This window comes from Mobula hypostoma, chromosome 23 (genome assembly GCF_963921235.1).
Source record: "Mobula hypostoma chromosome 23, sMobHyp1.1, whole genome shotgun sequence".
Classification (NCBI taxonomy): Eukaryota; Metazoa; Chordata; class Chondrichthyes; order Myliobatiformes; family Myliobatidae; genus Mobula; species Mobula hypostoma.
Window position 1 is genome coordinate 40755360 of NC_086119.1, and position 19120 is coordinate 40774479.

At 45.4% G+C, this 19120-nt stretch overlaps 1 protein-coding gene across 3 annotated transcripts in view; it reads right to left on the bottom strand.

Moving 5' to 3' along the window:
- Window positions 1-1278: 1278 nt before the first annotated feature.
- fkbp6 (FKBP prolyl isomerase 6) overlaps window positions 1279-19120 on the bottom strand; it is a 95158-nt gene continuing 77316 nt past the window's right edge. For all 3 annotated transcript variants that reach the window (XM_063031115.1, XM_063031117.1, XM_063031116.1), the window contains exon 10: window positions 1279-1770. The gene's annotated coding sequence lies outside the window, so the exon portion shown is untranslated. The remainder of the gene's footprint in view (window positions 1771-19120) is intronic.

Consider the following 19120-nt stretch of genomic DNA (forward strand, 5'->3'; position numbering starts at 1 on the left):
ACTCCCAGAGGGTCGGTACTAATGGGCCCATATTTACTGATGAAGTAACAGTGAGGCTAATGCTGTTTCCCTTATTCAAGGACAAATGCTACAGCAAATACAGGCAAGTACAAGAGCGAGGCAAGGTTAACGCAGGAATTTCTGCCCAATTTGCTCAGTGCTAATTTCATGAAGTGAATTCTTCTGTAGATTTGAAACACTCGTACCTGCCTGGAGAGCGGACACGTCCCCTGCAGAAGATGCTTTCATTATAAGAGCATGTTACCTTTAATCCAAAATAAGTTAATTGTTGATATTTAATTCTGAACTGAAAATTCATTGTGTATTTTACTTTAGTTGTTAATGTTTATGGATTTATAGAAAGCCCAAAATCTGTTTGGTTAAGGAGATGCAATCATTTCCCTGTCCAACCAGGCCAGAGATGCTGATTCTCTTGCCTTGAAGTTATGAGGTCATACTTCAGCAGTTTGCTCGAGATATTCAGATTTTAATTTTTCTGCAACACAAGTTTAATGTTAGATGCTCCAGTTGTCAGGGGAGTAAATAATGACCTTAGATGAGAGGGGAACCAAGTGCCCAAGACACTGCCCCTACTGCAATGAAACCACCTCAGTGCTGTTCATTTTGTCACCACAGCTGAACTTCCTGCACAGGTTGCTGTTTTGTTTATCAGATTCCTTCACACATGACTCAGTTCTGGAGAGAGCGCTGTAATCCATCCAATAACCCTTCCTGATTTTCAGGAATTGGGCTGACCTCATGTGTCACTATAATTTTGGGAACCAATTAGTTCGAGAAGACAACACTGGGTCCATGACCTTTTATTGCTTTAAATTCAGCAAAAGCTCTGAGCCAACAGACCGAAGGAGCAGTTCTGAGTTAGATAAAACACCAAGGACTCTGATTTAATGCACAGAAGCAGACAAAGGAAGTACCCTGGGGGCTGGTTACACCATTGACCTGAACTGGAAATATGAGTTTACACAGGGTGACAGAAATCTGGCTGAGGAGGTATCACACTATTACAACAGAGGCAAGCAATCCAGTTTGGGTTGAACTTTCCATTTAAGATGTTGCCTATGCTCATAAAATCAAAAATACAGTTTAAAATATTTAGAAGGCTGAAAAATTAGAACAAGGCCAGTGAAGTACCAAACTCCTTATAACAGCAGTAAATTCACAAGGATGGTCTCCAAGCTGTGCATATTTATCCACTTCATTGAAGCTTTGCAATTGTCAGACAACTTTCGTAATCAAACCGTTTATTTAAAGCAAAATTAAACAGAACTCTTGGGAACAACACATACACAGAATAATGTCTGTCAGTTTTGAGTTGACTCATTTCTTTGAGATCACTGTTACCTCTCCACCAGTGTGTAAGAAAACATCCACTGCACCAGTGGCACATGCATACTTAATATCTAAACAGTGACAAATAACTGAGAGCTTATTCTTGTAAATCAGATTACTCAAGGAGCATACAACTTCAACCAAGTAGCTCATGGGTTTCAAACGAAATGGAGAATACACACGGGACATTTGATGTTTGCAGCAACACTTGTACATTGTCCCAGTTAGTTCCCAATAACCGCAGAGTGCCGCTTCCTGAAACATACTTGTTGTATGGGAAACATTTAACCAACTTTAAGCAAGAATTTTAACATATTTCAAAACGCATTCCACTTGAAACATTTTAGGTTTTATATTTAGTATTGTCTCTGTACGAAACAGATTCCATTCCTCCACTGCATCATCAGGTCTGCTGAAGCCCTGTCAAGAAAAGGAGAAGTATCAGCAGGAAACAAATCACTTTAACATAATTCAATCCCAAGGGCTTGTTCCAACCTAACCTATTGGGAAGGAACTGGTAGAATCAGCACAAAACAAGGGAAAATCTGCAGATGCTGGAAGTCTGAGCAGCACACGCAAAGTGCTGGAGGAACTCAGCAGGCCAGGCAGCGTCTATGGAAAAAAGTACAGTCGACGCTCAGAGAGCAGCAGAGAACACGGGGGGAGCAGAGGGCTGAAGGGTTTCGGCCTGAAACATTGACTGTACTTTCTTCCACAGATGCCGCCTGGCCTGCTGAGTTCCTCTAGCATTCTGTGTGCGTTGACTGGTAGAATCAGGGTGATTTGGCTGCCTTGTTAAACTCTGCAATGGCACCCGTGGGCGACAGAAAGAGCAATCAATTACTATGGGTCCAGTCAATTATCCAGTACACAGGTTAGTTTGAAACTACTCTCCTTTAGATGTAACTGACTGTTTCCTTCTATCCCACTGCTTCCTCCCCCTGCAAGGTTTCATTCACAGTGTGACTATAGACATTTAAAGCAGGAGCGGGGGGAGCAGAGGGCTGAAGGGTTTCGGCCTGAAACATTGACTGTACTTTCTTCCACAGATGCCGCCTGGCCTGCTGAGTTCCTCTAGCATTCTGTGTGCGTTGACTGGTAGAATCAGGGTGATTTGGCTGCCTTGTTAAACTCTGCAATGGCACCCGTGGGCGACAGAAAGAGCAATCAATTACTATGGGTCCAGTCAATTATCCAGTACGCAGGTTAGTTTGAAACTACTCTCCTTTAGATGTAACTGACTGTTTCCTTCTATCCCACTGCTTCCTCCCCCTGCAAGGTTTCATTCACAGTGTGACTATAGACATTTAAAGCAGGAGAGACGATATTTCCTCACACAATGTAAACGAGCAGAAATCTGTTTAACACTGAGAGAAAATTGCTGGAGGGCCACTGGGAGAATTTCCTGCTCGTACTACTGTCACCGGTTTTGTTTTTAATCCAACAAGCAGATGGGATCTCAGTTTAATTCTCAGCTGTAAAATGGAGTACCACCTCTGGATTGTACCAGATTAAGTTCAGAGGGAATAGAAGTTTAAACCGCTCTGATGACCAAGATAATTGAATACGAAGAACTACTGGGCAAAAAGATGAGGGATTAAATAGCTTGGTAGAATGCAAACTTAACTAGGAGAGACTAGCTGACTGCATCAAATTTGAACACGTTTCTGCAGTGATTGGTGTTGGAGGCTCCAAGGTCTGATTTAGATAACAGACCTTATAAACACAAATGCTTTAATGTTGATCGTTCTGAAAAAACAACTATAAAGAAGCATTTTACTCTAACCATTCTCCACAGTGTATAAAGGCTTGTCAAGGCATGCGGAAGTTGCAGAAAAAACTAATTGGATGATTGTACAGCAAAAGTCTTGGGTGGTATAGGATGAGGCAATCAAGGGAAACAGGGCATGGCGTAACATGCACAGGCACCGGAGCACCGCAAAACGACATGGGAATGGAACACCGGAGCACCGCAAAAGGACATGGAAATGGAACACTGGAGCACCGCAAAAGGACATGGAAATGGAACACTGGAGCACCGCAAAACGACATGGAAATGGAGCACCGGAGCACCGCAAAACGACATGGGAATGGAGCACCGGAGCACCGCAAAACGACATGGGAATGGAACACCGGAGCACCGGAGCACCGCAAAAGGACATGGGAATGGAACATGCACAGGCACCGGAGCACCGCAAAACGACATGGGAATGGAACATGCACAGGCACCGGAGCACCGCAAAACGACATGGGAATGGAACACTGGAGCACCGCAAAAGGACATGGGAATGGAACACCGGAGCACCGCAAAAGGACATGGAAATGGAACACCGGAGCACCGCAAAAGGACATGGGAATGGAACACTGGAGCACCGCAAAAGGACATGGGAATGGAACACCGGAGCACCGCAAAAGGACATGGGAATGGAACACTGGAACACCGGAGCACCGCAAAAGGACATGGGAATGGAACACTGGAACACCGGAGCACCGCAAAAGGACATGGGAATGGAACATGCACAGGCACCGGAGCACCGCAAAACGACATGGGAATGGAACACCGGAGCACCGCAAAAGGACATGGGAATGGAACACCGGAGCACCGCAAAAGGACATGGGAATGGAACACCGGAGCACCGCAAAAGGACATGGAAATGGAACACCGGAGCACCGCAAAAGGACATGGGAATGGAACACCGGAGCACCGGAGCACCGCAAAAGGACATGGGAATGGAACACCGGAGCACCGCAAAAGGACATGGGAATGGAACACTGGAGCACCGCAAAAGGACATGGAAATGGAACACCGGAGCACCGCAAAAGGACATGGGAATGGAACACCGGAGCACCGGAGCACCGCAAAAGGACATGGAAATGGAACACTGGAGCACCGCAAAACGACATGGGAATGGAACACCGGAGCACCGCAAAACGACATGGGAATGGAACACCGGAGCACCGGAGCACCGCAAAACGACATGGGAATGGAACACCGGAGCACCGCAAAAGGACATGGGAATGGAACACTGGAGCACCGCAAAAGGACATGGGAATGGAACACTGGAGCACCGCAAAAGGACATGGGAATGGAACACTGGAGCGCCGCAAAAGGACATGGGAATGGAACACTGGAGCGCCGCAAAAGGACATGGGAATGGAACACCGGAGCGCCGCAAAAGGACATGGGAATGGAACACCGGAGCGCCGCAAAAGGACATGGGAATGGAACACCGGAGCACCGCAAAAGGACATGGGAATGGAACACCGGAGCACCGCAAAAGGACATGGGAATGGAACACCGGAGCACCGCAAAAGGACATGGGAATGGAACACCGGAGCACCGCAAAAGGACATGGGAATGGAACACCGGAGCACCGCAAAAGGACATGGGAATGGAACACCGGAGCACCGCAAAAGGACATGGGAATGGAACACCGGAGCACCGCAAAAGGACATGGGAATGGAACACCGGAGCACCGCAAAAGGACATGGGAATGGAACACCGGAGCACCGCAAAAGGACATGGGAATGGAACACCGGAGCACCGCAAAAGGACATGGGAATGGAACACCGGAGCACCGCAAAAGGACATGGGAATGGAACACCGGAGCACCGCAAAAGGACATGGGAATGGAACACCGGAGCACCGCAAAAGGACATGGGAATGGAACACCGGAGCACCGCAAAAGGACATGGGAATGGAACACCGGAGCACCGCAAAAGGACATGGGAATGGAACACCGGAGCACCGCAAAAGGACATGGGAATGGAACACTGGAGCACCGCAAAAGGACATGGGAATGGAACACTGGAGCACCGCAAAAGGACATGGGAATGGAACACTGGAGCACCGCAAAAGGACATGGGAATGGAACACTGGAGCACCGCAAAAGGACATGGAAATGGAACACTGGAGCACCGCAAAAGGACATGGAAATGGAACACTGGAGCACCGCAAAAGGACATGGGAATGGAACACTGGAACACCGCAAAAGGACATGGGAATGGAACACTGGAGCACTGGAGCACCGCAAAAGGACATGGGAATGGAACACTGGAGCACCGCAAAAGGACATGGGAATGGAACACCGGAGCACCGCAAAAGGACATGGAAATGGAACACTGGAGCACCGCAAAAGGACATGGGAATGGAACACTGGAGCACCGCAAAAGGACATGGAAATGGAACACTGGAGCACCGCAAAAGGACATGGGAATGGAACACTGGAGCACCGCAAAAGGACATGGAAATGGAACACTGGAGCACCGCAAAAGGACATGGGAATGGAACACTGGAGCACTGGAGCACCGCAAAAGGACATGGGAATGGAACACTGGAGCACCGCAAAAGGACATGGGAATGGAGCACCGGAGCACCGCAAAAGGACATGGAAATGGAACACTGGAGCACCGCAAAAGGACATGGGAATGGAACACTGGAGCACCGCAAAAGGACATGGAAATGGAACACTGGAGCACCGCAAAAGGACATGGAAATGGAACACTGGAGCACCGCAAAAGGACATGGAAATGGAACACTGGAACACCGCAAAAGGACATGGGAATGGAACACTGGAGCACCGCAAAAGGACATGGAAATGGAACACCGGAGCACCGCAAAAGGACATGGAAATGGAACACTGGAACACCGCAAAAGGACATGGGAATGGAACACTGGAGCACCGCAAAAGGACATGGAAATGGAACACTGGAACACCGCAAAAGGACATGGAAATGGAACACTGGAGCACCGCAAAAGGACATGGGAATGGAACACTGGAACACCGCAAAAGGACATGGGAATGGAACACTGGAGCACCGGAGCACCGCAAAAGGACATGGGAATGGAACACTGGAGCACTGCAAAAGGACATGGAAATGGAACACTGGAGCACCGCAAAAGGACATGGGAATGGAACACTGGAGCACCGCAAAAGGACATGGAAATGGAACACTGGAGCACCGCAAAAGGACATGGAAAAGGAACACTGGAGCACCGCAAAAGGACATGGGAATGGAACACTGGAGCACCGCAAAAGGACATGGAAATGGAACACTGGAGCACCGCAAAAGGACATGGAAAAGGAACACTGGAGCACCGCAAAAGGACATGGGAATGGAACACTGGAGCACCGCAAAAGGACATGGGAATGGAACACTGGAGCACCGCAAAAGGACATGGGAATGGAACACTGGAGCACCGCAAAAGGACATGGGAATGGAACACTGGAGCACCGCAAAAGGACATGGGAATGGAACACTGGAGCACCGCAAAAGGACATGGGAATGGAACACTGGAGCACCACAAAAGGACATGGGAATGGAACACTGGAGCACCGCAAAAGGACATGGAAATGGAACACTGGAGCACCGCAAAAGGACATGGGAATGGAACACTGGAGCACCGCAAAAGGACATGGAAATGGAACACTGGAGCACCGCAAAAGGACATGGGAATGGAACACTGGAGCACCGCAAAAGGACATGGAAATGGTACACTGGAACAACACAAAAGGACATGGAAATGAAACACTGGAGCACCGCAAAAGGACGTGGAAATGAAGACAAAAAGACTGCAGATGCTGGAATCTAGAACAATAAGAACAGAACACTAAGAACATAGCATGTTAAGCAGCATCTGTGAAGGCAAAGGGCAGAAGTTGAGACCTAGCATCAGGACTAAGAGGAGAAGAGAAAAGATCACCAGAAGCTGTACAAAGGGAAAAGATACCCAGCATGAGCAGTACAAAAGGAAGGATTGCCAGTATATACGGTGTGAAGGGGGAAGACAATGAGAAAGACGAAGCACAAAGGAAGATGAACAAGAGGTAAACATTGGAGGAGTGAATGAAACCAGACATTAGAATAGCTGAGAGATAATGTAAGATGGGAGAAGATTACTGAGATAAGGCAAGCACGATTCCAAAAGATTACAAGATAAGGCAAGCATGACCTGAGGTTTGTATGGTCAAATAGATTTGAACATGGGGCTTGTTAGAGAGTTGAGGTTTGTTAGCTTGACTGAGCAACAGGGTATAGGAGTTCAAATTAAACAGAAAAAAAAGTTAATCCCATTTCATGCTAACCTACATTTGTAATGCAAGGGGCAGTGGTAGAAAATGTGGAATAAAAGCACAAGTGATACTTATTTTCATTTAAGATGAATATGATATATGTGATGCATAAACAAAGCATTCGTGAGTAAGCAAAAGGTGGTGAGAGAACTGAAACATTCAGCAGAGAATTACATAAGAAGTGGGAGTGGAAGTCCGTCTATTCCTTTGGGTCACTTCTGCCAATCATCAAGAGTCATCCTCTACCTCAGTGCTTCTGCCTTGTCCCAAGGCCAATCATTGTTAATTCCATCAATGTCTAGATATCTATCAAGCTCTTTTCTGAGTGAACTCAATGATCAACCCTCCTCAGCCCTATAGGTTAGAGAATGCCAAAGACACACCATCTACTGTGAAGAAATTTCTCTTCATCTTGAATCTAATTAGCCCACCCCTAAATCTCAGATTCTAGCCAGCCGGTGGTGTAGTGGCATCAGCACTGGACTTTAAGGCCAGTGGTCCCGGGTTCAAATCTGGCCGGCTCCCTGCACGTTTTCCACCCACACCGGGTTGATTGGTGAGCTAGTGACTCGGCCTCGTAAAAAACAAACAAATGCTACAGAAACAGCAAAAAAAAATGCCACCCAATGCACCATAGGGCGCGAAAAGGAACAAGAAAAATCTCAGATTGTGCTCCTGATATTGGACTCCAACTAAAGTCAAGATCCTCCCTCCAAACAGCTTCTCAGGCTGTAAGAATGTTCAAAACAAATCCCACAAGAGATTGCTGCTCTCTTTTCTAAATTTTAGAGAATACACACCTCATCTATTCATAGCTCGTCATGCAGCCAATTCAGCATCTCTGGAACCAGTCTAGTGAACCTTTGCTGTCCTCCCTCTATTGGAAGACATTCATTCTTAGGTAAGGCAATCAAAATTGTACACAAGATTCTAGGCTTTGCATACACTTCCTTACTTCTGTAATACTCACAAAATGCTGGAGGAACTCAGCAGGTCAGGCAGCATCTGTGAAGGGGAATAAGGAATGAGGCCCACCATTGTTGCTGAGGTCCTGGAGCACCTTGCGTGAGTTTTTCAAGATTTCCAGCGTCTGCAGATTCTTGTGTCTATTCCTTTGTTCTGCATTCAGACTGCGGTCAAGATTAAAATACCTTGCCTTGTGAACACAGTTAAACTCTGAAACCCTCCTTGGGACTATGGTGGTGCTGGTCTACCAGGATTTCAGAATTTGTATGTCACTCCTATTAAAGGTCAGACCAACTTCATTAGATTTCTCACAACAATTAAGCAAGTTTCTCAGCGAATTCACTGAATTTGAAGGGAGTAAGAAATATCTCAGCACTCTGTACCTCGGCTCCAGCTAGACACCTACTTCTTTCTGACCCCTGGTACTCTGGAGCCTAATCCCAGCTCAGACTTCATACTCAGCCCATATTTCAGACCTTTTGCTGCATAGCTGTCTTTGTGCTCGATTCAACAAAATGGTCAAAACCAAAACAGATGAGGAACTGAACACCCACTGATGAGAGGACGAGATATATCTGAGTATGATGGTATCTATAGAATGTGCAGCGATACGCAGTCACAAAAACAAATCGTGTACCTAAAAACAATTGAATCTTAACAGACTATGCATTATTTTTGCTTCAAATGTGTAAAATGTATTTAACAAAGCAGGCTTAGTTACACTGACACTAGGATACTGATACATTTCAAAATCCATATTTTAATCAGCATGTTACTGCAGTGAAGGGAACACCTCTTCAACTCAACACTAATAATCCAGGCAACACACACAAAATGCTGGAGGAACTCAGCAGACCAGGCAGTATCTATGGAAAACCCAGATAAGTGTGAGGTGGTTCATTTTGGTAGGTCAAATATGATGGCAGAATATAGCATTAATGGCAAGACTCTTGGCAGTGTGGAGGATCAGAGAAATCTTGGGGTCTGAGTCCATAGGACACTCAAAGCTGCTACGCAGGTTGACTCTGTGTTTAAGAAGGCATACGGTGCATTGGCCTCCATCAACCGTGGGATTGAGTTTAGGAGCTGAGAAGTTATAGCTATATCGGACTCTGGTCAGACCCCACTTGGAGTATTGTGCTCAGTTCTGGTCTCCTCACCACAGGAAGGACATGGAAACCATAGAAAGGGTGCAGAGAAGATTTACAAGGACATTGCCTGGATTGGGGAGCATGCCTTATGAAAATAGGTGGAGTGAACTCGGCCTTTTCTTCTTGGAGTGACGGAAGATGATAGGTGACCTGATAGAGGTGTATAAGATGATGAGAGGCATTGATTGTGTGGATAGTCAGAGGCTTTTTCCCAGGGCTAAAATGGCTAGCTGAAGAGGACATAGTTTTAAGGTGCTTGGAAGTAGGTACAGAGGAGATGTCAGGGGTAAGTTGTTTGTTATTTTTTATGCAGAGTGGTGAGCGCGTGGAATGGGCTGCCGGCGGCGGTGGTGGAGGCAGAAATGATAGAGTCTTTTAAGAGATTCCCAGATGGCTACATGGAGCTTAGAAAAATAGAGGGCCATTGGTAAGCCTAGGTAGTTCTAAGGCAAGGACATGTTCGGCACAGCTTTGTCGGCTGAAGGGCCTGTATTGTGCTGTAGGTTTTCTATGTTTCTATGAAAAGAGTACTGCCGATGTTTCAAGCCGAGACCCTTCCACAGGACTAGAGAAAAAAAAAACCTGATTCTGACTGCAGCTGTCATCCACCTTTTTGTTTGGAGATGCCACAATTCATTTGTGGCTTTAAATTAGCATCACAGTTGCCCCTCCTATGGTTGAGAATCTTTTTCTCCTCCTGTCTTGCCGAAGGGTCTCGGCCCGAAACGTCAACTGTACTTTTTTTGTAGATGCTGCCTGGCCTGCTGAGTCCCTCCAGCATTTTGTGTTGTGCTTTGGACTTCCAGCATCTGCAGATTTCTTCTTGCTTGCAATTTGACTAATTATCCAGGAATAACCTTCCCAATCTAACCACTCAACTCCACTTTTCAGATTTGTGTAGTAGTAGTGGCAGAAAATGTACAGTTTGAAAATCTAATTCAAATCCAATCAGTAGAGGTTGACTCACTTGTGTGAAGGCATAATTAGTTATCACCTCCAAAAACTTTATACAAAGTAGGAGCCATGGCACTAGGCATCAGAGTCCAGCTATAAACATTCAAATTATCAATTGCAGGAGATTACTGGGATATTTCTCCATGAAACAGAATATGCTTCAGGACGAGCTTTATGGAATGACAATCCACTGCTTAAACCAAGGCCGGCCAGAGCTTATGGACAATGTGCCCTTTTTCCTTTCTCCTATGCGAAGATCACAGACTGTCCAGTCTCCAAATGATATGATTCCAGTCGCTGACCTCAGGAGCCTTCTCGCAGCAGCCTCCTCAGTCGTACTCGACGATCTCTGCCGAGTCACAATCTAAAAGCACAGCCATGCCAGTTTGAGGGATTTTAAATATAAATCCCACCACGTTACAAAACTGCTCCAATATCAGGTGAAGTTTTACTACTGAAAAATTAGAGGTATACTTTGAACCATTTCTGCTCATTCACAGTGTTTCTCTTTCTAATTCCATTTAAAATTAAGGTTTTATTTGGTATGTGACTGACATTTTATTTCTCCCAATCAATAAATAAGTGATTCAAAGCTGAGAAAAAAAAATCACATTCCATAAACAGCCTTGGAGTTGGGTTTCTGCCCTGCAAGCAAAATAGTTCTAAACAGGCATGCTGGCGCTGTCAAGAGAAACAATGGCCACAAGAAGAATGTTCTCCGTCGAACAATCAAACTACACCATGACAACAAACTACCCCTCAACCACAGGAGGGGCAAATGTGATAGTAATTTAAAACCTCACCTGAATTGTGGTACCTCCTGATAAAAAGCCGGAAGGAGACAGCTGCAGTCAGAATCGGGTTTAATATCACTGACGTATGTTGTGAAATTTGTTGTTTTGAGGCAGCAGTATATTGCAACACATAATAAAAAAAACTATACCTAGATATATACATACACACACACACAAAAAGAAAATTAAATTAACTAAGTAGTGCAAAAAGAGACGCAAAAAAAACAACTAAGGTAGTGTTCATGGGTTCATTGTCCATTCAGAAACCTGTTGGTGGAGGGGAAGAAGCTGTTTCTGAAACATTGAGCGTGTGCCTTCAGGCTCCTGCACCTCCTCTCTCATGGTAGCAATTAGAAGAGGACATGTCCTGGGTGATGGATGGTGCCTTTTTGAAGTATCGTCTATCAAAGGCGTCCTGGATGCTGGGGAAGCTAGAGCCCATGATGGAGCTGGCTGAGTTTGCAACTTTCTCCAGATTTTTCTGATCCTGTGCAGTGGCCCCTTCCATACCAGATGGTAATGCTCTTCAAGAACATCTGTAGAAATTTGTGAGCATCTTTGGTGACAGACCAATTCTCCTCAAACTCCTAATGAAATAAAGCTGCTGCCATGCCTTCTTTGTGACTGCATCAATCTGTTGGACTGAGGATGGATTCTTGGAGATGTTGACACCCAGGGACTTGGAACCACTCACCCTTTCCATTTCTGATCCCTCGGTGAGGACCGGTGTGTGTTCCCTCAATTTTCCCTTTCTGAAATTCACAATCAATCCTTCGGTTTTACTGACATTAAATGCAAGGCTGTTACTGCGACATAATTCAACTAGCTGATCTATCTCTCTCCTGCATGCCTTCTTGTCACCATCTGAAATTCTGCCAACAAGCTGTCAGATCTCTTGGTGGGAGAGCATTTTGGAGGTAGTGACCAGAACTCTATCTACTTCACTATAGTGCTGGAGAGGGATAGGAGCAGACAATTTGGGAAAACATTTAATTGGGGTAGGGGGAAATATGCTGCTATTAGGCAGGAACTTGGGAGCATAAGTTGGGAGCAGATGTTCTCAGGGAAATGCACGGCAGAAATGTGGCAATTATTCAGGGAATTTTGAGGCAGGGAAAGGATGGTAGAGTTAAAGAACCACGGTATACAAGGTATATAGAAAATCTAGCTAAGAAGAAAAGCTTTCGAAAGGTTCAATAAACTAGGTACTGTTAGAGCCCTAGAAAATTACAAGGTTGCTAGGAGCTTAAGAATGGAATTAGGAGAGCCAGAAGAGGCCATGAGAAGGCCTTGGCGAGCAGAATTAAGCAAAACTGCAAGGCATTCTACAAGTATGTGAAAAGCAAGAAGATGAGTCATGTGAGAATAAGACCACACAGGTGCGATGGTGGAAATGTGTGCATGGAGTCGGAGGCAGTAGCAGAGGTACACAATGAATACATCGCTTCAGTATTCACGAGGGAAAAAGACCTTGGCAATTGTGGGGATGACCTACAGTGGACTGAAACACTTGAGCATATAGGCATTAAGAAAGAGGATGTGCTGGAGTTTTTGAAAAACATTAAGTTAGTTAAGTCACTGGGACCGAATGAGATATACCCCAGGCTACTGTGGGAAGCGAGGGAGGAGATTGCTGAGCCTCTTGCGATGATCTTTGTATCATCAACAGGGACGGGAGAAGTACCGGAGGATTGGAGGGTTGTAAATGTTCTCTTGTTCAAGAAAGGGAGTAGAGATAACCCAGGAAATTATAGACCAGAAAGTCTGCCTTCAGTGGTGGGAAAATTCTTGAAGAATATTCTGAGGGGCAGGATTTATGAGCATTTGGAGAGACAAAATCTGATTAGGGATAGTCAGCATGGCTTTGTCACGGGCAGGTCCTGCCATACGAGCCTGATTGATTTCTTTGAGGAAGTAACAAAACCCATTGATGAAGTTAGAGCAGTGGATGTAGTGTATATGGATTTCAATAAGGCATTTGATAAGGTTCCCCATGCAAGGCTCCTTCAGAAAGTGGCATGGGATCCAAGGAGACCTTGCTTTGTGGATCCAGAATTGGCTTGCCCACAGAAGGCAAATGGTGGTTGTAGATGCATGGAGGTTGGTGACCAGTGGTGTGCCTCAGGGATCTGTTCTGGGATCCCTCCTCTTTGTGATTTTTATAAATGACCTGGATGAAGAAGTAGAAGGGTGGGTTAGTAAGTTTACTGATGACACAAAGGTTGGGGGTGTTGTGGATAGTGTGGAGGGCTGTCAGGGGTTACAGCGGGACATTGATAGGATGCAAAACTGGGCTGAGAAGTGGCAGATGGACTTCAACCCAGATAAGTGTGAAGTGGTTCATTCTGGTAGGTCCAATTTGAAGACTGAATATAATATAAATGCTAAGACTCTTGGCAGTGTGGAGGATCTGAGAGATCTTGGGTTCGTGTCGATAGGACACTCAAAGCTGCTGCGCAGGTTGACAGTGTTGTTAAGAAGGCGTATGATGTGTTGGCATTCATCAACCTTGGGTTCAAGAGCCGTGAGGTAATGTTACAGCTATATAAGACCTCAGTCAGACTCCACTTGGAGTACTATGTTCAGTTCTGGTCACCTCACTTCACCACAGGAAGGATGTGGATACTATAAGAGAGAGTGCAGAGGAGATTTACAAGGCTGTTGCCTGGATTGGAAGGTGTACCTTATGAGAATAGGTTGAGTGTACTTGGCCTTTTCTCCTCGGAGCGACAGAGCATGAGAGATGATCTGATAGAGGTGTATAAGATGATGAGGGGCATTGATGGTGTAGATAGCCAGAGGCTTTTTCCTAGGGCTGAAATGGCTAACACGAGGGGGCATAGTTTTAAGGTGTTTGGAAGTAGGTACAGAGGGGATGTCAGGGTAAGTTCTTCCACACAGAGAGTGGTGGGTGCGTGGAATGCACTGCTGGCGGCGGTGGTGGAAGCAAATACAATAGTGTCTTTTAAGAGCCTCTTAGATAGGTACATGGAGCTTAGAAGAATAGAGGGCTATGTGCTAGGGAAATTCTAGGCAGTTTCTAGAGTAGATTGCATGGTCGGCACAACATTGTGATCTACCGTGATGAAATACTTTTGAAACATTGGTCATGCCCAGAATCAACTCCTGCCTAGGCAAGAACTTGAACCCACTGCAATTTGCCTATCACCACAATAGGTCAATAGCAAATGCAATCTTACTGGCACTCCACTCGGCCTTTGATCTCCTGGACAATAGTTAATATCTACGTCAGGCCGCAGTTTACTGATTAGAACTCAAAGTTCAACGTAATAATACCCTCAGTTCTAATCAATAAGCTCCAAAACCTGGGCCTCTGAGCCTCCCTCTGCAACTGGATCCTTGATTTCCTCATCAGAAGACAACACTCTGTGCGGATCAGAAATAACATCTTTTCCGCACTGCCAATCAACACTGGTGCACCTCAAGGATGCGTGCTTAGCCCACTGCTCTCCTCGCTCTATGTCCACGATTGTGTGGTTAGGCACAGCTCAAACACCATCTATAAATATGCTAATGATACAACTATTGAACATAGGACATAGAAATTTACAGCATATTTCATGCCCTTAGTCTGCACAATATCTTTTGATCAGAAATTTAGTCAAATCTCAACCTGACTGATTCACTTGAAGCTTTTGACTTCAGATGGCTACCCCTTTACATCTAGCCCTAGGTTTAAAAAGCAGCTGCAGTAATCTCCACATCTGTTGTAAGCCTAAAACCTCTGTCAGCAAAGCTCGTGATCAAACCATAAGGCCAAGGAATGTTTCAGGGTGCCTCGAGTGGCAACTCGTGTAGCAGCAGAACTCTCAATGGATACGATTAAATATTCCCGTTTCAGCCTGATACAGCTAAGATCACACTGCTTCCAAGGTCAGTAGAGTTAACAAAGATGTCTTAATGCGATTAAATGAACTATCGGTGCTTAAAACTGACGGAAACAAAGCCGGTTGTGGACGGACTCCTCGATGGATTCCACGCAGAAAATGTGGCTGCAGGTCAGGGATACAAGTGCGTTTAAGGAAACGGGTTTTTTAAACTCCCAATACCGACTACCTTGCTGGCAAATGTGCAGCCTCTGGTGAATAAAATCGATGATCTCAGAGCCAGGGTGCTGAATCAGAGGGACACTAGGACCGCGTGTGTCCTTTGTTTCACGGAATCCTGGTTAAGCCCTTCCTTACCAGATGCAGCGATTCAGATCGACGGGTTTACTACACGCCGTCAGGATAGATCTATACTGTCTCTCAAAAGCAGAGGTGATAGAGTATGCCTCATGATCAACTCTTCTTGGTGCACAAATATATCACTGCTGTCCCAATTCTGCTCATGAAATCTGGAATATCTCACAGTTAAGGGTTGTCTATTAACCTACCACAGGAGATTTCCAGGATCATTTTGGTAGCAGTATACATTCCACCTCAGGCCAATGTCAGTCAGGCTTTAGATGATCTGAGCAATGGGATTAACATGCACGAAACAGCACACACTAACACCTTCACCATCGTTTTGAGGGATTTTAACCAGGCTAGTCTGGGGGGGGGGGGGGGCGGAATATCACTAAACAATTACCATCAACAGATCACTTGCAATGCCAGACACAATGAACCATTGTTACACCACCATCAAGAATGCCTACCATGCTATTCCACACCCTCACTTTGGGAAGTCTGAAAGCTGTACTTCTAATCCCTGAGTATAGGCAGAGACTGAAGACTGCAGCACCAGCAGAGAGGACCAAGAAGGTTTGGACAAGGGAAGCACAGGAGCACCTACAGGATTGCTTTGAATTGGTGGACTGGACTGTATTCGGGGATTCATCTTCGAACCTGGATGAGTATGCTGCAGTTGTTACCGACTTCATTAAAACCTGTGTGGGTGAGTGTGTGCCTACAAAGACTTACTGTACATTCCCAAACCAAAAGCTGTGGATGAACCAGGAGGTACGTCATCTGCTGAAGGCTGGATCTGTGGCATTCAGGGCTGGTGACCCAGGTCTATACCAGAAATCCAGGTATGATTTGCGGAGGGGGAATTTCAGGGACCAAGAAACAAGCTTAAACGAGTTTGGAGGAGACATCAGATGCACAACAACTCTGGCAGGGCTTGCAAGACATTATTTCCAACAATGCAAAACCCAATAGCAAGAATGGCAGCGATGCTTCACTACCAGATGAACTCAATGCCTTCTAAGCTCGCTTTGAAAAGGAGAATACAATTACTCTGTGAAGATTCCTGTTGCACCCACTGACCATGTGATCTGTCTCAGAGGCTGATGTTAGGCTGTCTTTAAAGAGAGTGAACCCTTGCAAGGTGGAAAGTCCTGCTGGAGTACCTGGTAAGGCTCTGAAAACTTGTGACAACCAACTGGTGGGAGTATTTAAGAACATTTTCAACCTCTCATTGCTAGGGACGAAAGTTCCCACTTGCTTCAAAAAGGCAACAATTATACCAGTGCCTAAGAAGAATAATGTGAGCTGCCTTAATGACTATCACCCAGTAGCACTCACATCTACAATGATGAAATTCTTTGAGAGGTTGGTCATGACTAGACTGAACACCTGCCTCAGCAAGGACCCGGACCCATTGCAATTTGCCTATCACCACAATAGGTCAATTTCAGATACAATCTCAATGGCTGTCCACATGGCTTTAGACCACCTAGACAACACAAACACCTACGTCAGGATGCTGTTCATCAACTATAGCTCAGGGTTTAACACCATTATTCCCACAATCCTGATTGAGAAGTTACAGAACCTGGGCCTTTGTACCTCCCTCTGCAATTGGATCCCAGACTTCCTAACTAGAAGACCACAGTATGTGCGGATTGATGATAACATCTCCTCCTCGCTGACAATCAACACTGGCGCACCTCAAGGAGTGTGTGCTTAGCCCACTGCTCTGTTCTCTATATACCCATGACTGTGTGGTTAGGCATAGCTTAAACACCATCTATAAATTTGCTGATGATACAACCATTGTTGGTAGAACCTCAGTTGGCGACAATAGGGCGTACAGGAGTGAGATATGCCAAGTATGGAGTGGTGCCACAGCAACAACCTGGCACTCAACATCAGTAAGACAAAAGAGCTCATTGTGGACTTTGGGAAGGGTAAGACGAAGGAACACATACCAATCCTCATAGAAGGATCAGAAGTGGAGAGAGTGAGCAGTTTCAAGTTCCTGGGTGTCAAGATCTCTGAGATTCTAACCTGGTCCCAACATATCGATGCAGTTATAAAGAAGGCAAGATAGCGGCTATATTTCATTAGGAGTTTGAGGAGATTTGGTATGTCATCAAAAATACTCAAAAGCTTCTATAGATGTACTGGGGAGAGCATTCTGACAGGCTGCATCACTGTTCGGTATGGGGGAGAGTACTACTGCACAGGACCAAGAGAAGCTGCAGAAGGCTGTAAATCTAGTCAGCTCCTTCTTGGGTACAAGCTTACAAAGTACCCAGGACATCTTTAGGGAACGGTGGCTCAGAAAGGCAGCGTCCATTATTAAGGACCTCCAGCACCCAGCCCATGCCCTTTTCTCACTGTTACCATCAGGCAGGAGGTGCAGAAGCCTGAAGGCACACACTCAGCGATTCAGGAACAGCTTCTTCCCCTCTGCCATCCAATTCCTAAATGGATATTGAACCCATGAACACTACCTCACTTTTTAATATATTATTTCTGTTTTTGCATGATTTTTAATCTATTCAATAGAAACTGTAATTGATTTACAATTTATTTATTTTTGCTTTCTTTCCTCTATATTATGTTAAGATTATGAGGACACACAGTCCACTTTTATTGTCATTTAGTTATGCATGCATTAAGAAAATTGCATTGTATTGTATGTATTGCATTGAACTGCTGCCGCCCAGTTAACAAATCTCATGACACACGCCGGTGATAATAAAGCGGATCCTGAATCTCTCCATCTCAAGCAAACACAATTGATAAGTGACTGCCAACTGTGTCTAAATCTATCCGAGAGTTCTTCAAAATTCGCAACTGTTGTCTGAACATCCTAGTTCACGGGAGAATCTTTTGGGACTAACGAAAATTATATCAAATTACTTCTACTTTTGCAGTGGGAAGACTTTGACGAATCCCTGTGCAGATGAAACATATTGTGATCTTTTATCAGTTCCATGGAATTAGTATAAACTATTATTTATCTGTATTCATTTTCAGTCCTGTAACATTTGACTGGTTATGCCAGTGCATCTGTGGCAAAATTTGTAAGAACCAGAGGGGCTTGAAAATCCACCGGTCAAGGATGAAGTGTGAAGAGCAACAGAGAGCACCACAATAAGCAGATTCCCAATCTGGTGAGACAGAGGAGGAGCGGGGTCAGGAAACACCCCACAGTACCCAGAGTCTCCGCGTGGTGCAAGCTGTGCATCCCAACATCACATCTCAGACTGAGCGGATCAGATGGCCCAACGCCTGCCAGACAGCAGAGTGGCAAAGATTTGATGAGGACATAGATCTAGTGTTGGAAACAGTGGCCAAAGGTGATGTGGAGAGGAGACTGCAGATAATAACAACAGTGATCATAACTGTGGCGGGACTGGAAGCTAAAAGCAGACCTGGGAAAACAGCTGCAGTTTCCTCCCCACATCACAGAGACTATATTACGGCCCAACACTGTGTTATGGTCTGACCCATCGAAACACGTTCTTATGCTTGAGCTCACCGTGCTGTGGGAAGAACGCATGGAGGCCGCCTACGGTCGGAAAAGAGCCAAGTATGAAGATCTGAAGAAGAACTGCCAAAGAAGAGGCTGGAGAGCAAAGTGTTGGCCTGTG